This window comes from Culex quinquefasciatus, chromosome 3 (assembly GCF_015732765.1).
Source record: "Culex quinquefasciatus strain JHB chromosome 3, VPISU_Cqui_1.0_pri_paternal, whole genome shotgun sequence".
NCBI lineage: Eukaryota > Metazoa > Arthropoda > Insecta > Diptera > Culicidae > Culex > Culex quinquefasciatus.
In genome coordinates, this window is record NC_051863.1 from 130,993,476 (window position 1) to 131,012,397 (window position 18,922).

General features: G+C 35.5%; 1 protein-coding gene across 2 annotated transcripts in view; it reads right to left on the bottom strand.

Moving 5' to 3' along the window:
• LOC6051143 overlaps positions 1-18,922 on the bottom strand; it is a 326,944-nt gene that overhangs the window by 182,133 nt on the left and 125,889 nt on the right. The gene's annotated exons all lie outside the window — the stretch shown is intronic.

Consider the following 18,922-nt stretch of genomic DNA (forward strand, 5'->3'; position numbering starts at 1 on the left):
CTAATCGGGTACGTCTGTGACCCCACACCTCCCTTCCCTTTTAACAAACCATCCGAATCAAGTGCGGGTTTCAGTTTCAGCACCGCATGCAAACCATTATTCACGGTTTTCTGGCAAAGATCACAGCTTCCTTAAGTTGGCGCTGTTGCCTTTCTCCTACCGAAAATAAGTGTACAGAAACTGCTGCGAGACGATCCAACGGGCACCACAAATATATTGCCACCATCACGAGAGATGATGATGGCGGTGATGATGGAGTGATAGTTTCCATCTTTATTGCAGTCGCCTAGAGCGTCCAATTTCCCGTGGTTACCAATTTCCCGGGAAACGTGAAATTGTCAACCAATTTCCCGGGAAATCCCAGGAATTCCCGGGAAATTTTAAAATTATTGAAAATTGCTCTAATCTTAGTTCTGAATAATATTTTGCACCAAAATTGATTAGGACAGCGACTTTAATGGTTAAAATAAGTGTAAAGATTAACTAATAGCTTGACTGCATGTAAAAATTCATACAACTACAAGAAAATGTATATTTTTCTATTTTTTAAGCTCAAATCGTACAATAAATCAACAAATGATCTATTGTATTTTTGTGAAAAGTATTTTTTCATCAAGGTGTCAAAGTAAAATGAATCCATATTCCGCAATCTTAAATTTCTTTAAAACTTGCCTCTGTGAGCAATTAGAGAAGGTATGGTTTGACACATTAAGTTGAAACGAATAAAATCATTCAGAAATTATTTGTTTCACAACAAATAACTTCTCCTAACCATGTTATTCTGATGTCAGCTCTTGAACAAAATGGTTAAACTTTTAAGTTTTTCCTTAAAAATCTAACTTCTCGTGTTTGTTTACTTCAAACAACTCAATGTTTTCAAACATTTGGAGCAAGTTTTTTAACCATGTTTGCATTTTACGGGTCCTTCTTAAACAATACAAAGTTGTTTTTCAATGATTTGTTAATGTTTTTTTCCTTTTGGTTTTCAGGTTTATAATTGACTTCTGTTGAACGTATTTTTTTAGAACGAAAACATGATTGAAATTATACGATAAATTGTCATCTTCCCACAACCACTCTTCGATTTTTTTTTTCATTTTAACCTTCTAACACCCATTGTTGCACCAGTGCTTCATAATTGTTTTACTTTAAATTGAATTTTTTTGAACGAATTAAAGCAATTCTTCTTGCAAAAACCTATTTGAAATATTTAATGATACCAAATCAATTTCATCTTATTTAATCATGGTAAAATAAACGTAAACTAATCGTATTCTTTATTCTGTATCCAATTATTCTTCAAATAGCTTACCTGAATTGTAAAATTGAGTTTCTCCATTTTTTCTAGACCATTTTTTTTAAATGGTTTGAAAAACAATAAGAAAACGTATACTTCCGCTTGATTTTCGGGAATTCCCGGGAAATATATAAATTTCCCGGGAAACGGGAAATATTTTTTTACGGGAAATCCCGGGACGGGAAATTGGACGCTCTACAGTCGCCGCTCATCGCTGCCGCAATCAAAGTTGAGAACAATTTATAGCTTTGCATCACATTAATGGGGAGTCTGACTTTGCCGAAAATTTAGACTTTATTAAAAAAACTTGAAGATATCCAAAACCCAAGAACACGTGTAGTTTTTTTTTGAAATTAAATATGTCTTTATTGAACTTTCTTATAATAATTACATTTAATTTACATTCTAAGTGGTATGGCTAAATGCTCTTCATCTTTATTGTATTTTTCGTTTTATTATTAACTGTTCACATTCATTTATTTGCTTCAAATTGTTTTACATTTTTGCATTAAATCGAATACATTTGGGTAAAAAAGAAAAAAATCACTTTAACAACTAATCCTAACTTAAAACTAAAAAATGTAAATTCATTGAAATATTCAAAATCATTAGAACGAGTAAACTACGAACTGTATTTTAAGATAAATCCTCCAAGCGTTCTTACTTGTTCCGCACGAGTTTTGCAACCACGCAGTGTTGTTGTCATCTCGATGAAAATGTTCAGAAGTTCTTGTGGTGAAAACAGGTCACTACTGCCTTCATCCGTTGATGCTGGTTGGTTTTCCCTCGGTTGATGACTGAAACCAGGAGGTGTTGTATTCTCTGCAACTTTTGCCGCTGATTCAACGGCAATGGCTGCAGATTTGGAACCACTCGAACAGATCCCGCTCCAGGTGACGCCAAAGCAGGAAAATCCACGTCCGTGAAAGTTGGTGGTGTTTTGCGACGATTTGGTTGGTGCCTCGTCGTCGCTTGCTGCCGAATTTTTACAAACTCAGCTCGTTTTGGGCAGCTTCGATTCTTGGTAGAATGGTCGCCGCCGCAATTGAAGCATTTCGCTTCGATGTTCTCGTTGATTGTTTCGCAAGCTTGAGTTTTGTGCTCACCTCCGCAGGTTGCACAACGACTCTTGATGAAACAGTTCCTTCCACCATGTCCAAACTGCAAACAGTTCGAACACTGTGTCACGTCACGGTGCACTGGACGATAACGTTCCCAAGTCACGATGATGTTGAAAATTGCCCGAATTGCTTTCAGCTCAGACGGCGTTGTCGATCCTTTCTCGAGATGAACCAGGTACAGTTGATCACGATACTTGAAGTCCTTGTTGTGTCTCGTCATCTTGAAGACTTCGATCACGTTCAACTTCAGAGTTTTGAGCTCTTCTTTCAGCACACTCACATCCATGTCGTACAGGCCTCGGAGGACTTGTTTCATGGGGCGTTTACCTGGATCGTCATGGCTGTAGTATTCAATCTTTGTGTTGTTCAGGAAATCCCGAACGTAGTTGTAATCCTTTCTGGTAGGTAGCAGAATTTTGAGTCCATCAGCACACAAGCGAATGGAAGCTCGTAAAGCACCAGATTTGATAAATCCGGTCAGCCACTTTCGCACCGAATCCGATGACGATGTTTTCACAAAAATGGGTGGCAACTTTTCCCATCGTTCAAATTCTTCCTTCTCGCTCACGTCCACAGGAAGGGTAGCGAACTGGTTTCAGACGAATTTTGAGCGTCCTTGCTCAAACTGCCTGGCTTTGCAGGTAGCGCTTCGGCATTCTTTAGCTTCTTCAAATCTGCCGATCCTGCTGGTGAGGACCGCCTCTTTTTCTTGCCGTGAGGCATTTTTGCACTTTTTAAGCACTTTTTTGGTTTGTGAGGGACGCACGTCTGACTCGCTTCTCTGCTGATCGCAGACTAGAACACGTGTAGTAGTTTAGTCAACCCCTAAGAGTAGCGTCACGTGATTGGATGATAATTACCTCGTCCAGTTGTAAATTCGTTTGATGGCGATTATTCTACTATCAATCGCCACAACCACCGTAAAGATGTCCAACCGAACATGACTGGACGAGTCCTCAACAGCAGACAAAAAACCTCACCCACAATCTCCGAAATTTCAAAAAAAGAAAAACATCGTTAGAGTTACTTACTGCAGAGTGGTTTGCTGCTGCAGAGAAAAACGTTCGAAATTGTACGTATGTGAGTCGAGAACAGAATATAAATTACAGAATTGAATGAAAACGAAACGGCCGGCCGGGTTGGCTTCCTCTCTATGGTTGGCCTATCGTTATGGGTTTTCGTGCCACAGAGCTTATGTTTCGAATTACGATAAAAGTTGGGGATGATCAAAAAGTTTGATCCGACCCAAAAAAAAACTACTGTCTAATTCAAAGCTAAATCATGAAGATTGAATACAATATTTGACAAATGAAAATGGTTCAATTATGCGTAATTTTGCACGTTTTCTAAAAAGCTTTTCTTTAATCTAAAAGCTGTATTTTACTTGAGTAAGATTTGTTTATCAATTTGTTGTCATCGGCAATGTTGAAGGTTTGAAAAAAACGGCACAAGTTTAGGAATGTGGTTCCAGATTTATATTTTTCGGAAAAAACGATTTTTGGAAGATATCAATTAAATGGTTTTAAAGTAAATTTTTAGATGCTCAGTCAAATTTGTAATTGAACATGACTTTTTACTTTTTCGGTAAAGTGCACCTATAGAAAGTTTGAGACATTTTTAAGCTGTAAATTTTAACATTTTTTTGCTTTAAAAATATTTTCTGAAGCAAAACTATTCCTACAAACAATAACAAATCAATATTTGTGAATTGCTGAAAAAATCCTATAGTTTTTTTTCAAGGTCACCTAATAAGCCCTCACTTTTCAATGACAATATTTATCTCGGAAACTATTGGTTCGATTTTCAAATTAACTTTTTTCACTAGAAATTAAGTTCCCTAAATACGTATTTTTTTTATGTTTTAGGAGACAAAAAAAGATATCTTCTGAGCCATAGAACGTGATGGTACAAAATCTGTTTTAGAAGGTATGTTTTTTTTTCAAAATCGTGTTTTTGGAAAATATCTACAACCTGGACAAACAATTTATAAAATCATGTTGTGAAGAAACTTGCAATCAAATTCTAAATATATTTATTGAACATTTTTTAACATTGAAAATTGGATCAATAGTTTCCGAGATATCGTCAGTTGGAAATTACTGGCTAATTAGGTAACACTCATTAAAAATCAATTTCATCGATTCGAATTAAAAATTGTAGGAAATACCAAAAAACGAGATAAAATCTAAAAAATAAACTTAAAAGTAGCTATAATTTCAAAACTAACTTAATCCACTTATGTGGTTGATGCCTTCCTCACTTTTTACCAACAATGGGTAATATGAGTGGTTTGGACACAAATTTCAGCTATTTTTTCAAAACCCAGAAAAAATACATATATAACTTAAGTGGTAATAACTCGAGATAGGTTTGCCAGATCTTCAATGTTTTGGACTCGTTGGAAAGGTCTTTCAATTACCTAACCAAAGATGGGTTGGATGATAGATTCGGACATCGATTTCATACATTTAAGTGAGATCCGGCTTCAAAAAGGTACATAAATATCACTTAAGTGGTCGTAACTTAAGACAGGGTTGCCAGATCTTCAATGTTTTCGACTCGTTTGAAAGGTCTTTCAATTACCTAACTAACGATCGGTTAAATGATGGATCCGAACATCGTTTACATACATTTAAGTGAGATCCGGATACATGTGAAAATACATTTTTATACATAACTTTTGAACTACTTATCGAAACTTCAAACAATTCAATAGCGATCTATGGGACCCTAAACCAAGTCGAATGCAACTGGTTTGATCAAAATCAGTTCATCCAGTGCTGAGAAAACTTGGCAAGAATTTTCACACATACATACATACACACACACATACACACACACACACACACACACACACACACACACATACACACAGACATTTGTTCAGTTTTCGATTCTGAGTCGATATGTATACATGAGGTGGGCCTTCGAGCTTTTGATAGAAAGTTTATTTTTAGAGCAGGATTATAGCCTTACCTCAGTGAGGAAAAAATTTTATAAAAAAAAAAGATTGCTTTTCGATTGCAAATTTGGTTTTGCTTCAAAGAATTATTTTTGATAATTTTTTTGTCCGAGTTTTCGTTATTTTTATTAAAAAAAAAACAAACATCTCAAAATAACGCTAAAACATAAAAAAAATCGAAAATTAGAAAATTCCTATTTTGGGAGCTTACTTTTTAGTAATAAAAAGAGTAAAAAAACTAAAATTCGGAAATTTATTTTTTCCGTGTAAATATTTTTTCCCGAAAATTCCTAATCATAACCTAAACTTTGCCAAAAACACCAAATTAATTATAAAATCTATACTCGAGATACAGAATTTCACAAATTTACAAACCCATTTGATCAGCCCCCAAAATTGTTTGGAAAAACTCGAAAAACTAACGATACTAAATTGCTTCTTTTGACATAGGGAAAAAGTTTCATCCAAATAAAAAAATACAAAGAAAAGTCATTTACAATTACAACATTTACATTAAAAATAATTTCAATTTTGAATTTGTTTTTATTGGGTAATAATCATGATACAATAAGTTCTTTTGGAATAAATAATAGAGTTTTGGAGTTCCTTCCAGCTGTGTGTTACATCATAATCCATATTGGAACAATTATAGGAGTTACCAAGAGTAAGAAAAAAAATAAGAAAAAACTGAAATACTAAAATTAAGAAAATAAAAAATAAAGTGAAAAAAACAAATTTAAAATACAAAAGTGGTAAAATGTCTATAATTAAAAAAAATATGTTTGTGAAATATTTGATAATTGGGACCAAAAATTAGGTTTAAATTGTTCATATTTTTCTACCAATCGAAAGGTTAGTTCCACTTTGTACAAGCACAAAAGTTTTAAAAATCTGCAATTTATGTCGAAAAGTAAGGTTCGTGGCCTTTCCTGAGTCGTTTTTCGATTTTTTATTTGACAAATACTGATATTTTTAACTGATAATCAAGATTTACAAATAAAAACTTGCAAAAAAAATGAAGGCTGTAACATTCAACGGTTGCAAATATTTTTTTAAGGTTTGTGTATGAGTTTATAGAAATAGGTCTGCGAAATAAGTATTTATTTCTTTGTTAAAATTGTCTTTTTAAACAATAATGTTAAGTAATAATACGGGTTGCAAAAAAAAACAATAAAATCAATAAAAAAAAAAGTTGCAACCGACGGGATTCAAACCCAGCACCAACAGTAAGGACTGGCGCCTTAGCCCACTCGGTCATCAGACCGATGTAAAGCCAAAAGGATAAACGCATATATGAGCTTGACATTTCGGTCAAGTAGGTTTCCCATACTGATGGGCTACATATTTCAGGGTGTAAAATCACATAAAAATGCATAAATTAGTGTAAAATTTATTTTACACCCAGGCCTTTTACACTCAGCTGGATTACCACTTTTTTAGCTGTGTTCTACACACAAAATATTATAAATTGAAACACCCCTTTTCATTAATATCACCGTAATGAAGCCTCAATATGTCCTCTCGAATCAGACACAGTCACATTCTACCACAGCAGCAAACACTCTTTTCCCAGTAATTGCTCTCGTGGCACGTACGAGAATTACGACGAGTCAACCGAACGCATTGTGGTCATTTTGACACATTCATACTGCATAGTCCGGTCCGAGCCCTCTCAATTCCGTCACCATAAGCCATTTGTCCGATATTGTTCTTTTTTTTTGTTTTACTCTGAAAAACTAAAATGGAATCCGAGCTCCCGAGTGACCACACAAGCACCAAATGCAATTTTGATAGCAGCACTTTATTTACATTTTAACCATAAGCGAGTCACCGCTTTTGGAACAAAAACTGCACCACATTTAACTCTGGCGAATAATACTACCGTTTTTCACACACACACACACACGCGCAAACACCAATTTAGTTGTGGTTTTCCGTTTTTCCAAACAGAACACACACACATCTAGTCGTGCGCGTTGACTTTTCGGCCACATATGTGTCTGTCTGGGTTGGGAGTAACATTTCAGAAAGGCTTGTTGTTGTGATCTTCGTTATTTGTTTGCGGCTCTAGGGGAGCCGATGAGGAAGTACTTTTAACAATTTTGAAAAACTACATTTCAAGACGATTTTTAAAGCCGGAAAGATTCAATTTGACGAATTTAAGTAATCTAAAACCATTCTGAAATGTTATTCCACGCTTTTGATATGACCATGTCGAACAGTAGTGCTCAAAACTAAAGTCAACCTGTTTGCGGTAGTGTCGGTTTGGGTACAACCGTAAGCACTCCGGACCAATTCCATCCAGCTCTCAAACGTTATAGTTTATGGTAGTTGTCGGCAGGAACATTTAGGCGCGGATTCAACATAAAATTCACCAGAGCATGTAATAATGCTCAATTAAATCGCATCATCATGGACGTGGGCCATGACTGCGTTGCCGCTGCTTTGGTAATGAGTTTGCAGTGAATGCAAGTTGCAGAAAACTTCTTTCGGAGTGTATTTGTATGAATACAAATGTGTGTACATATATTTTATGCATGTATGATTGTAAAGGTTATGTACGCGGATTCTCATTACAAGAGTGAGAAAGAACTGTGGTGATACTGGGATAGCTCGACGGAAACAAAATTCGCACATGATTTTGTAACATAACCTAACAATCTCTAATTGAAATTCAGCTCACTTCTAGAAGTTGTCACCTTATTCAACTCGATAACGTCAAATGTTGTAACATACCTGAAACAAGAAGAAAGAAAGAAAATGAATTAGGATCTCATTGCAAAACACTTAACCAACATATTGCATAAACATAATCTTCCACACTTTGCCGCAATAGCACAAAACAAGACAAGCTCTGTCTCAATGGGACAACATCAACCACGTATCCGCGTCAAGCCCGTCATGTTCGACAAGCGACATGTGTCTGTGTGTGAGTGTTTTCACTGGTGATCAATCAGCGGGGCTTCAATTAAAATGCAAGCATTACCAATCAAAGATAAATCTGGTGAATGGGAATGGTGGAATGGAGCGAAGACTTCCCTTAGGTTATCGCTGCTTAACGTCTTTTGTGAGGTTAAGCGATTTCTGAGTTTCCGTAAAAGGTTGAATGGCACGTGCCAATTCTACGATCTAAAAACTGAAAAATTGACAGTAGGGGAAATTCTCGTATGTTTGGCAGGTTAAGCACTCGCTCCTAACTCCATCCAATTTGCTGATTTTTACTATTTAAACAACTAATTTTGCAAAACTTTTGATAGAAACTTACTTGCTCACTTCTTATTGAGCTATTTATCACTCGATTTCAGTTGAAAACGCTTTTAATTAGCTTTAATTGAATGCCAAAATGCTGACCTGCCAACATTAGAGGCACGCTGGAATTAGATGCTGTTCCCCTAGCTCTAAAAACATACAGTTGTATTGTTGTAGTGTAAGGATATCTGATCTGATCCAAAAAAAATCTTGCCTCAACCGGGATTCAAACCAAAGTTCTTTGCACGAACGCCCATCTCTTTACCTCTGAACCACATTAGCTTGAAGGTAGTTAAAAGGCAGAACGCTATCACACGCTTTCTTATCTCACTGGTAAAGATTTGTTGGTGAAATGGTGAAATGAATAGGGACGTGGCGTTACATCGTGCTGCCACCTGGTTTTTTTAAGCGCAAGAGTGTAAAAGTGCTGAGTCATCGTCTAAAAATAGACGGCGTCCTATCTCGCCCAGCAAAATTAAGTCGATAAAGTAGTCGGTTTCGATGAGAAAAAGTGGAAAACGTGGTCTAAAAATAGCGACGCCACCCCCTATGACAGTACGGCTTACATTCTGTGCCAAAAATAATGTGTTGCCTGATGCACAAAGTGATTTGTTTACCTTTTTTGGTACCCTCCGCAAACGTCAAACCATACAAAATCCGGCAGCAATTTGTATTGATTTGACGTTTGCTGATGGTGCCGAAAAGTTTGGTTATGTTCTGCTTGCAAAAGACATTTTGCTTGAAAATTGACAAAGAAAAGCAGACTACGTAATTTGAGAAAAACAATTGTCTCTCTACCTTTATTTTCCAAACTAAAGAGAAGTGAAAAGTCAACACTCACTTCTGACAGCTGCTTCTAGCAACGTCTGCAAACTATTGCACTTGCCGACAGTTTGACACTTGGCTACAGTCTGCAAAGGGCCGGCATGAGCAAACCATTTCCAGCAGAGAAAATTCTCAACCCACCACCGACCAGAAATGCCAAGTTTATTATCCGGAGCTGTAAGGCATATCAACACTGGCCACAACCTTCCCTGGCAACCAAGAGTGACACGGCGTCCAGTTTTCTTGAATTTTCGAGGCCACCAGGAAATTGAAATCCTTGTTCGAACCAGTCAGAGTTTCCACAAAAAAAAATCATAAAAATTTTCCACAAAAAAAAAATACAGTACATTTTACTACCGCAAAAAGTTTCCCAACTATTTCTCACCGTGCACACACAGCACAGAGGAAGAACTTCCGCCGTTGCACCACTCCGAGGGCCTGTCTGCGGTCCTGGCAGCGTGCTCATCCGGAAACGATGCGATACGAAAGGACACGAGGTGAGAGTGGAGAGCAAAAAAATACTCATCCTTTTTCGGTTTTCTTGGCCGTGATGAGACCATAACATCGCTCGAATAGTTTTCGAACTTTGCTGGCAAGATGTCTGCTGAGAGAAGGACGTTTGAGGAAAGGTTTTGGAAAGGGTGTAAGAATGTGGAATGGCTTTTGGTGAGATGGCAATTATTTTTTAAATAAAATCGCTTGTTAATTAACCGGAAATTTTGATTAAATAAATCTAATTTATCCACATATAAAAAGTTACAAAATGATAACATTAGAATTTCCGGAAATCAAATTTATTTTATGTGTTTAAAAAAAAGTGTTTGTGAGTTTATGAGTTATGACTCATTAGGTGTGAATTTGTAAATTTGTGAATTGGTGAGTTTGTGAGTTTAAGTTTGTGAGTTGCTGAATTTGTGAGTTTGTAAATATATAAGTTTGTGAGTTTCTGAGCTTGTGAGTTTGTGAATTTATTAGTTTGTGAAATTGTGAAATTGAGAGTTGTGAGTTTATAAATTTCTGAGTTTCTCAGCTTATGAGTTGATGAGTATGTGAGTTTATCAGATTGCGAGTTTATAAAATTGTAAGTATCTGAGTTTATGAACTGTGAGTTTTTAAATTTGTGAGTTTATAAATTTCTGAGCTTGTGAGTTTGTGAGTTTCGTAGTTTATAAGTTTGTGGGTTTGTGAGTTTGTGAATCTGTGAAATTGTAAGTTTGTGAGTTTCTAAGTTTGTGAGTTTGTGAGTTTCTGAATATGCGTGTTTATGAATAACTGAATTTCTGAGCTTATGAGTTTCTGAGCTTATAAATTTGTGAGTTTATCAGTTTCTAAGTTTATAAGTTCGTGAGTTTGTGAATTTGTGAAATTGTGAGTTTGTGAGTTTGTTAATTGGTGGGTTTGGGAGTTTTTGTGTTTCTAAGTTTAAAAGTTTCTGAATTTGTGAGTTTATGAATTTCTGAGTTTCTGAGCTTGTGAGTTTGTGAATTTATCAGTATGTGAAATTGAGAGTTTGTGAATTTCTGAATTTTGCGAGTTTATAATTTCTGAGTTTCTCAGTTTATGAGTTTGTGAGTTTATCACATTGCGAGTTTAAAAAAATGTGAGCTTCAAAATTTGTAAGTTTATAAATTTCTGAGCTTGTGAGCTTGTGAGTTTGTGAAGTTATCAGTTTGTGAAATTGTGAAATTGAGAGTTTCTGAGTTTATAATTTCTAAGATCCTCAGCTTATGAGTTTATGAGTTTGTGAGTTTATCAGATTGCGAGTTTATAAAATTGTGAGTATCTGAGTTTCTGAACGGTTAGTTTGTTAGTTTCTAAATTCTGAGTTTCTGAGCTTGTGAGTTTGTAAGTTTGTGAGTTTGTTAGTTTCTGAACCTGTGATTTTATAAATTTTAGTTTCTCATCTTGTGAGTTTGCGAGTTTTTTAGTTTACAGGTTTGTGAATTTGTGAGTTTGTGAGTTTCTAAGTTTGTGAGTTTGTGAGTTTCTAAATTTGTGAGTTTCTGAGCTTATAAGTTAACAATAAGTTTGTAAGTTTTTTTTGTTGAGTTTCTCATCTTGTGAGTTTCTTAGTTTACAAGTTTGTGAATTTGTGAGTTTGTTAGTTTCTAAGTTTGTAAGTTTGTGAGTTTCTGAATTTGTGAATTTCTGAGTTTCTGAGCTTATGAGTTTCCAATAAGTTTGTGAGTTTGTTTTGTTGAGCTTCTCATCTTGTGAGTTTGTGTCTTTGTGAGTTCACAAGTTTGTGGGTATGTGAGATTGTAAATTGTTAGTTTGTGAGTTTGGGAGATTGTGAAATTGTGGGATTGTTATTTTGTTAGTTTATGAGTTTGTATGTCAGTGAGTATATGAGTTTGTGAGTTTGAATTTCTAAGCTTGTGAGTTTGTGAATTTGTTAAATTGTAATTTGTGAGATTGCGTGTTTGTGAGTTTATGAGTATCTGAGTTTGTGGATTTGATGCTTATGAGTTTGTAAGTTTGTGCGTTTGTAAGTTTGTGAGTTTTTGAAATTTGGAGTGTGTTAGTTTGTGAGTATATTTTTGCTTTGATTTGTTTTAAAGAAAATGAGTTTTTAAATCTGTGCGTTCATAAGATTGTGGTTTTGTGAGTTTGTGAGTTTGGAGAAATTGCTGCTGCTGTGCTTATGAGTTTGTGAATTTGTGAGTAAGGGAATTGTGAGATTATGCGTGTTTGCGAGTTTATTAGTTTAAGAGTTTGTTAATTTATGAGTTTGTGAGTGTGTGAGTGTATGAGTGTGTGAGTTTGTGAGTGTGTGCGTTTATGAGCTTGTGAGTTAGGTGAAATTTACAAAATAAATTTATAAACAATGCCAAAATGAGAGGCAATTTAAACATTAATCAAGTACAAAGAAATCTGTTCATAAGTTTTTAAGAGCGAGTTTTTCACCGATGTGAAACAGGTCGTATCGAGGTGCTCCGATTTGGATGAAACTTTCAGGGTTTGTTTTTCTATACATGAGATGAACTCATGCCAAATATGAGCCCTCTACGACAAAGGGAAGTGGGGTAAAACGGGCATTGAAGTTTGAGGTCAAAAAAACACGAAAAATCTTAAAATTGCTCGCAATTCCGTAAAACTTCATCAATTCCAACTCTCTTAGATGCATTTGAAAGGTCTGTTGAAGCCCTTCAAAATGTGCTATAGACATCCAGGATTGGTTTGAATTTTTCTCTTAGCTTTTGCAAATTACTGTTAAAAATTGATTTTTTTTTAAACCTTAAGAGGAAGTATTTGTAGATTCTGCTCGGTTTGTTCTAAAGGTCGTATCGAGGTGCTCCGATTTGGATGAAACTTTCAGGGTTTGTTTGTCTATACATGAGATGAACTCATGCCAAATATGAGCCCTCTACGACAAAGGGAAGTGGGGTAAAACGGGCATTGAAGTTTGAGGTCCAAAAAACATGAAAAATCTTAAAATTGCTCGCATTTCCGTAAAACTTCATCAATTCCAACTCTCTTAGATGCACTCGAATGGTCTTTTGAAGCCCTTCAAAATGTGCTATAGACATCCAGGATTGGTTTGACTTTTTCTCATAGCTTTTGCAAATTACTGTTAAAAATTGATTTTTTTAAAACCTTGATAACTTTTCCCAACAGCCTCCAACACCCATACTCCCATAGGTCAAAAGATAGGGAATTTCATGGACTATAAGCCTACGGTATTAACTTTTTGGCCAATCGCAGTTTTTCTCATAGTTTGACGATTTTTCTAGAACAAACATTTTACAACGTTAGTTTTTGCCCTGTAGGCCTCCATAGCGGCACTTTTTGGTCTCAATTTTGTCATATTCGGAATCCTCGGACAATTTCACGTAAGTTAGAAGTATTGGAGTTGTAATATTGCTTTAAAAATAATCAAATAAAACATTTTGAAAAAGAAATAGATCTTATTTACCCTATGATCAATACGTCAAATGCTGTATCAAGTAGGCGAAAACTTGTTTTACCCTTAATCCGACAAAATGCTAAATAATATTTTAATTAATTCTAAATGGCATTTTTTACAATCAAATTCAAAATTACAACACCTCAATTTAATGTAAAATTTTCTGAGGATTCCGAATATGTCAAAATTGAGACCAAAAAGTGACGCTATGGCGGCGTACAGGGCAAAAACTATCATTGTAAAATGTTTGTTATAGAAAAATCGTATAACTATGAGAAAAACTGCGATTGGCCAAAAAGTTAATACCGTAGGCTTATAGTCCATGAAATTCCCTAACTTTTGACCTATGGGAGTATGGGTGTTGGAGGCTGTTGGGAAAAGTTATTAAGGTTTCAAAAAAATCCATTTTTAACAGTAATTTGCAAAAGCTATGAGAAAAAGTCAAACCAATCCTGGATGTCTATAGCACATTTTGAAGGGCTTCAAAAGACCATTCGAATGCATCTAAGAGAGTTGGAATTGATGAAATTTTACGGAAATGCGAGCAATTTTAAGATTTTTCATGTTTTTTGGACCTCAAACTTCAATGCCCGTTTTACCCCACTTCCCTTTGTCGTAGAGGGCTCATATTTGGCATGAGTTCATCTCATGTATAGACAAACAAACCCTGAAAGTTTCATCCAAATCGGAGCACCTCGATACGACCTCTAGAACAAACCGAGCAGAATCTACAAATACTGCCTCTTAAAAGTGCTCGCATTTCCGTAAAACTTCATCAATTCCAACTCTCTTAGATGCATTCGAAAGGTCTTTTGAAGCCCTTCAAAATGTGCTATAGACATCCAGGATTGGTTTGACTTTTTCTCATAGCTTTTGCAAATTACTGTTAAAAATGGATTTTTTTAAAACCCTAATATCTTTTGGCAACAGCCTCCAACACCCATACTCCCATAGGTCAAAAGTTAGGGAATTTCATGGACTATAAGCCTACGGTATTTACTTTTTGGCCAATCGCAGTTTTTCTCATAGTTTTACGATTTTTCTAGAACAAACATTTTACAACCTTAGTTTTTGCCCTGTAGGCCAAGAAGACGGCACTTTTTAGTCTCAATTTTGTCATATTCGGAATCCTCGGTCAATTTCACGTAAGTTAGAAGTATTGGAGTTGTGATTTTGATTAAAAAAATTATTAAATAAAACATTTTTGAAAAAAGAAATAGATCTTATTTACCCTGTGTTCAATACGTCAAATGCTGTATCAAGTAGGCGAATACCTGTTTTACCCCTAATCCAACAAATTGTTAAAAAATATTTTAATTCATTCTAAATGGCAATTTTTCCAATCAAATTCAAAATTTCAACACCTCAATCTAATGTAAAATTGTCCAAGGATTCCGAATATGACAAAATTGAGACCAAAAAGTGCCGTCTTCTTGGCCTACAGGGCAAAAACTAACGTTGTAAAATGTTTGTTCTAGAAAAATCGTAAAACTATGAGAAAAACTGCGATTGGCCAAAAAGTTAATACCGTAGGCTTATAGTCCATGAAATTCCCTAACTTTTGACCTATGAGAGTATGGGTGTTGGAGGCTGTTGCCAAAAGTTATTAGGGTTTTAAAAAAATCCATTTTTAACAGTAAATTGCAAAAGCTATGAGAAAAAGTCAAACCAATCCTGGATGTCTATAGCACATTTTGAAGGGCTTCAAAAGACCTTTCGAATGCATCTAAGAGAGTTGGAATTGATGAAGTTTTACGGAAATGCGAGCAATTTTAAGATTTTTCATGTTTTTTGGACCTCAAACTTCAATGCCCGTTTTACCCCACTTCCCTTTATCGTAGAGGGCTCATATTTGACATGAGTTCATCTCATGCATAGACAAACAAACGCTGAAAGTTTTGTGGTTTGGTTGAGCGTTTTAGCAGAATGCATTACTGTGAATACAAAGAGACGAGTTGTTCCTTTTAATTCCGCTATATATTTTTAATATCTTGACAGATACGTATTTCGTCTACTACTTGCAGACTTCATCAGTGTTCTGTTCTCGACAGTCGAGAACAGAACACTGATGAAGTCTGCAAGTAGTAGACGAAATACGTATCTGTCAAGATATTAAAAATATATAGCGGAATTAAAAGGAACAACTCGTCTCTTTGTATTCACAGCTGAAAGTTTCATCCAAATCGGAGCACCTCGATACGACCTCTAGAACAAACCGAGCAGAATCTACAAATACTGCCTCTTAAACCTTTTCCCATTGTTCTCCCCGTCACACACACAAACTTTTGCCGGTCGAGCAAGAAAAAAGTCATCCCAAGCTCAGTGCATTCTGTTGCCATAAAAGAAGGACTATGGCTTAGGTCAGGAAGTTGCCTTTTTTTACTGCACTATTTGCTGAAATTTTTGCCTCGAAGAGCAACTGGAGCGATTATTGCTTCGCCATCATAACGTGTAATGGGTTGTGAGTGTGTGTGAGAGTGTTTTTTCTCCTTTATGACTAAGGAAAATAATAGATGGAAATTGTTTTCTGATAGCTGGCTATTTTCCTGAGTTATTTGTTTTCGAAATAATGCGACTGACGATGGCGGAAGCATTTTCGCAGAGTTTTTGAAGCTTTTTTACGGAAACAATTTAATAATTTGTTTTAAATAAATTTTACCTTGAAAAAAAAATTGATATAATTCGGATATTTTAAACTTTGAAATTTTGGTTTAAAAATTATGAAGTAGAACTATTTGAGAATTTTTTAAGAAATTCTTTTTTTTTGAATTATATTGATTTACTGCCTCAAAATGTGCACATTTCCAATTGGAAAGCCATGTCTTGTACTCCCGTCCTGTCCTCACGAGACCCGGGAAACCTGAACCTGGAAAGGCAACCAAATTCGAAACTGGGAGGCAATTTGCATCCCATGTAAGGGCTGCACAACCGACACTCTGAACGAAAAAACAACCAAGTTGGACGCGTCGGTAAATTTAATCCAACTAGCCGAAGCAAAATGGGTCCCCTCCTGATTGATTGACTGACGCAAATAAATGTATTGGATTACTGTCATTCGCGGTTTTCTGCGGCGGCGACGAACCGAGGACGCTCATGATGTGATCGCATATTTTCCAGCAAATAGAGGTTGGCATTGTGCGCTGTTTTCGCAAACGTCTTTTTGAAATTGAAATTTAATCAATGACTTTCAAGCCTCTCACGCGAAATTTCGATCTCGCTCGAATTTGCGTCAGCAGATCACAACGGCAACAAAATGTTCGCCGATGTGAAGTTTAGTGCAGCCAGATTGAATTTATTGAGATATGCCGGCGGGCTGCACACTGCATCTTTCACCAGGAAATCAACATGTCGTCTAATCTGCTAGACGCCACATCGCCAGCTTTATTGGGTGGAATTTCTAGAGCGAAAAACATGTCGCCAAGGCGTGCGCGCCGCGTAACCGCGCTCGGTGGTGTCAAATTTCGATACACATGGAATTATCTGCTGGACGCCATCATCAATCAATGCAGGGGAGGTGCAATGTTTTCAATTTTCAACGATACTTGTCGGAATGCAGTGATTTGAGGAGTTGCTGTTTTGTATAGGTTTGAAAATAAATTAGAAGCAAAAACAGTTAGAGGTAAAACAGTTTTAAAATCCCTGTTTTTTTTTTATTTTACTTTTTATCACTGAAAGTTAACCCTCTACAACTTAACTCCGCCTTTAGAAGGCTTCGGTTTAAAAAATCGCCAAAAATCTATTTTTCAACCAATTTTTGATCTTTTAAAAGCATTGGAGGGAAGAACTCATAAATTATTTTTTTTAAATTTATGGGTTGGAAGTTTTACGTGTTTTATGTAACTTTGCCAATGTTTTTTTTAAATGTCATTTTTAGGGGTAAACTTTGGCTGTGTTTTTTACTAACTTTTCCTATATTTTAAGTAAAAAGTATGCCACAATTTTTCTAGTGTCGCAGACTATGCCTCTATGCATTTTTTTACAATTTAAATGATAATAGTGCCATTTTATAGCAGAAAATGTGAAAAACAAGCAAAAAATTGAAAAAGTGACTGTAAAAATATGAAAAAAATTAGATAGGCAGATTGTAACGATAGGAGGTTATAGAATAGGCCAAATACTACCAAAAACAATCATAAAGTAAACAAGATAAATGCAAATTAAAATACTACTAAAATGAAACAAGAAAAACATAAAACAAGAGAAGTAAAGTTTTTCGTAGAACAAAAGTTACTCAAAATGACCACCTAAAAGGGGAAAATAAAAATTTTAAAAAAATTGGGCCGTAGAGGGTTAAATGACCAAAATGTTTGTTTTTTAAAGGACTACAAAATACATGTTTTGCTCTAGAGCTCAAAATGACCCAAAATATGGTACCAGAGCTATGATTTTGTTATTATGATTGGAAAATACCGCACATACACGAATAGTAATCCTGCAAGCTGATCCGGAAACCCTATGTTGTCGAATAAACATTGACATGTCGTCAGCTGTGTGCTATCTTGTGACAACGACCATTTAGTACTATTCGAGAAAATTGATTTTTAAAGTTTTATGATAAATATTTTCAAAACTATGAAAGGTAGAGCCAAATCTTTTGAAGCAATCGGTTCGTACACTATCGCTTAACAAACGCTCCAAGTTTCAACTAATTTAGTTACATCAGTTAAAAGATACAGTAAATTATGTAATCAAAAATCTGAAATGCACGTGTTACAAGTGTTTTTCGAAAGTAAAATTGTACTACGTGTCACAAGTGTGCACAGAATTCCCATACAAACAAAAATAGACATAAATCAATAGTTTAACCGACTTAATCAGCATATTTTCAAAAACAAAAGGTTGCATTGCCTTCAAAAAATGTGTATCAACATAAATTTGTGAAAAAACAAGACAAATTTTCCACATTTTCCAACAACATGTATGACGTGTCACAAGTGTGCACGATCATTTTGATGATAAATTGGTCTATGCCACAAGTGTGTATTGCGATATACGGGAAACGGAAGCGAGTTTCCAAAATCGGGTTAAAGCATCTTGTAGTGTTTGTTAAGTATAGCAAAACGTCATCATTAACTCATTTTCGACCAAAATGGTCTATGTCACAAGATAGCACACAGCTGACAATGTTTCCAAAATAACCAAAAAAAAAATCGATTTTGAACAACACTAATGTCGATACTCAAAACATTAAAAAAAATACGATTTTGGAAACATTTGCTTTTTTACAATTTCAACAACATAGAGTTACCGGATTAGCTTACAGGTTTTCTATCCGTGCACGGAACAAAAACCGGTATGCGAATTCGAAAAAAAAATGCGATGAATCCGCAAACATCGATTGTTTTTAAATTCATCGAGAATGTTTCCAAAATCGGAAAAAAATCTTCCGATATCGCAAAAAAAAGTCTCCGGTTTTGGAAACACCCTGTTTCGACCTTTCTGAGCTCGAGTTTGCCGCAGCCACTACGCAGCCACGGCGTTACGTTCTGTCAGTTTCTGTCTTAGGCAAACGCGGGTACAGTGTTTCAAATTGAAAAGGTATAGCGAATTTTCACACCATT